The sequence below is a fragment of the Myotis brandtii genome, unplaced genomic scaffold (genome assembly GCF_000412655.1).
Source record: "Myotis brandtii unplaced genomic scaffold, ASM41265v1 scaffold216, whole genome shotgun sequence".
NCBI classification, from domain to species: Eukaryota; Metazoa; Chordata; class Mammalia; order Chiroptera; family Vespertilionidae; genus Myotis; species Myotis brandtii.
Genome location: NW_005358092.1, coordinates 2,980,051 through 2,983,432, shown reverse-complemented (window position 1 = coordinate 2,983,432; position 3,382 = coordinate 2,980,051). Strand labels below are relative to the sequence as shown.

The 3,382-nt window shown below is 38.9% G+C and overlaps 1 protein-coding gene and 1 pseudogene across 3 annotated transcripts in view; both read left to right on the top strand.

Annotated features, from left to right (window-relative positions):
- WNT5B (wingless-type MMTV integration site family, member 5B) overlaps positions 1-3,382 on the top strand; it is a 132,223-nt gene that overhangs the window by 114,033 nt on the left and 14,808 nt on the right. The window lies entirely within an intron of this gene.
- LOC102241331 lies at positions 1,402-2,526 on the top strand (annotated as a pseudogene).

Sequence of the window (3,382 nt, the reverse complement as noted above, 5' to 3'; positions counted from 1 at the left end):
GAGGGAGGTGCGGGAAGAGATTGGACAAAGATCTTATATGCATGTATGCAGTACCTATGGATGTGGACAGTGGGGTGGCGAGGGCCTGGGGTGGGGTGGGGACCGGGTGGAGGGGAGCTATGGGGGGAAAAATGAGGAATAACTGTAATAATCTGAACAATAAAGATTTAATTTAAAAAAATGGGTGTTGGATTTTGTTGAATGATTTTTATGCGTCTATTGATATGATCATGTGATTTTTGTCCCTCAATTTTTTATGTGATATATCACATTTATTGATTTGTGAATATTGTACCAGCCTTGCACCCCCAGAATAAATCCCACTCATGGTGTATGATCTTTTTTAATATATTGTTGGATCCGATTTGCTAATATTTTGGTGAAGATTTCAGCATCTATGTTCATCAGGGATATTGGCCTGTTATTGGCCTGGTTTTTTGAATTAGGATTAATGCTGGCCTCATAAAAGGAGCTTGGAAATGTTTTTTCCTCTTGGATTTTTTGGAATAGTTTGAGGAGTATGGTGTTACTTCTTCTTTGAATGTTTGGTAAAACTTCCCTCTGAAGCCATTGGGACCTGGGCTTTTGTTTGCTGGGAGTTTTTTATTTTTTTATTTTTTTTATTACTGCTTCTATTTTTTCAGTTGTTACTGGTGCATTCAGATTTTCTGATTTTTCCTGATTCAGTTTTGGGAGACAGGGTTTTTCTAGGAATTTGTCCATTTCATCAACATTGTCCAGCTTGTTGGCATATAGTTGTTCATAGTATTTTCTTACAATTCTTTGTATTTCTGTGGTGTCAGTGGTTACCTCTCTGCTTTCATTTCTGAATTTATTTATTTGAGTCCTCTCTCTTTGTTTCTTCGTGAGTCTAGCTAATGGTTCATCAATCTTGTTTATCTTTTCAAAGAACCAGCTCTTGGTTTCATTGATTGTTTTTTCATAGTTTTTAGTCTCTATGTCATTTATTTCTACTCTAATCTTTATTATTTCCTTCCTTCTAGTTACTCTGGGTTTTTCTTGTTGTTCTCTCTATAATTCTTTAAGTTGTAGGGTTAAATAGTTTATTATTAATTTTTCTTGTTTTTTTTTTTGAGGTAGGTCTGTAGTGCTATGAACTTTCCTCTCAGGATTGCTTTTGCTGTGTCCAAGGTTTTGGTTGGGTTGTTGTGTGTTCATTTTCAATTGTTTCCAGGAAGTTTTTGATATCATTCTTGATCTCATTGGTAACCATTCATCTATATATATAAAAGGCTAAGTGACCAACCATACATCCATCTGACCGACCGACCAGCTGGTACATATGACACGCACTGGCAATTTAAAAATAAACATTGAGAGAACCCCGGAATTCAGCCAGTTACGTTCCCGGCCAGCAGTCACCCACTTCTTCTTTTCAACATGACAGATGCCGCTATGTCCTTTGCCAAGGACTTCCTGGCAGGTGGAGTGGCTGCAGCCATCTCCAAGACAGTGGTAGCACCCATTGAGTGGGTCAAGCTGCTGCTGCAGGTGCAGCATGCCAGCAAGCAAATCATTGCAGATAAGCAATACAAAGGCAGGAAGTCCTGTCCTTCTGGCATGGTAACATGGCCAATATCATCAGATACTTCCCCACCCAGACTCTCAACTTTGCCTTCAAAGATAAATACAAGCAGATCTTCCTGGGTGGTGTGGACAAGAGAGCACAGTTTTGGCGATACATTGCAGGGAATCTGGCATCAGGTGGTGCTGCTGGGGCCACCTACTTGTGTTTTGTGTATCCTCTTGATTTTGCCCGTACCCATCTAGCAACTGATGTGGGCAAAGCCGGAGCTGAAAGGGAATTCAAAGGCCTTGGTGACTGCCTGGTTAAGATCTACAAATCTGATGGGCTTAGAGGCCTATACCAAGGCTTTAATGTGTCAGTACAGGGTATTCTCGTCTACCGAGCTGCCTACTTTGGTGTCTATGACACTGCAAAGGGAATGCCTCCAGATATCAAGAATACTCACATCTTCATCAGCTGGATGATCGCACAGTCCGTCACAGCGGTAACTGGGTTGACTTCCTATCCATTTGACACTGTTCGTCACCGCATGATGATGCAGTCAGGGCGCAAAGGAACTGATATCATGTACATTGGCACACTCGACTGCTGGAGGAAGATTGCTCATGATGAAGAAGGCAAAGCTTTTTTCAAGGGTGCATGGTCCAGTGTTCTCAGAGGCATGGGTGGTGCTTTTGTGTTTGTCTTGTATGATGAAATCAAGAAGTTCACATAAATTATTTCCTAGTCTTCCCTCTTCCAGCCCCCGTGAACAGGCATGTTGTATTATGTAACATATCTTGAGCATTCTTGACAGACTTGGTTGTCTGTTTTATCAGTGGCAACTATTACTGGTTGAAAATCGGAAGCAATAATATTCATCTACCAGTTTTCTCTTAAAGCCATTTCCATGATGATGATGAGACTCAATTATATTTTTTATTTCAGTCACTCCTGATAAACAACAAATTTGAAGAAATAAAAAATATCTGAAGTAAAAAAAATAAAAAAATAAACGTTGACTCGCGCATGCACAATACATATAAAGCTCTCGCTGGTGCCAATCGCATGCTTGTGTTTCAATCTGTCATTGTCAATCGTGAATATGGTTCTTTTGTTGACATTCTGAAGCTAAAAGAAAGCACTGTCATTGACAGAATATGTCTGAAGACCAACTATTGGCACAATGTACCTCTGAAGCCGAAAGAAGCTGGCATCATGATTATTAATCAATTTGTATATTATTTTTCTATACATTTTACTAATTTTATTTCTTTTTTGTACCTCTGAAGCCGAAAGAAGCTGGCATCATGATTATTAATCAATTTGTATATTATTTTTCTATACATTTTACTAATTTTATTTCTTTCTTTATTTATTTTTTATTTTTTTAATTAAACCTTTATTGTTCAGATTATTACAGTTGTTCCTCTTTTTAACCCCCATAGCTCCCCTCCACCCAGTTCCCACCCCACCCTCTGCCCTCACCCCCCTCCACTGTCCTCCTCCATAGGTGCACAATTTTTGTCCAGTCTCTTCCTGCATCCCCCACACCCCTTTTCCCCCTGAGAATAGTCAGTCCACTCCCTTTCTATGCCCATGATTCTATTATATTCACCAGTTTATTCTGTTCATCAGATTATTTATTCACTTGATTTTTAGATTCACTTGTTGATAGATATGTATTTGTTGTTCATAATTTTTAACATTACATTTTTCTTTTTCTTCCTCTTCTTAAAGGATACCTTTCAGCATTTCATATAATACTGGTTTGGTGGTGATGAACTCCTTTAGCTTTTTCTTATCTGTGAAGCTCTTTATCTGACCTTCAATTCTGAATGATAGCTTTGCTGG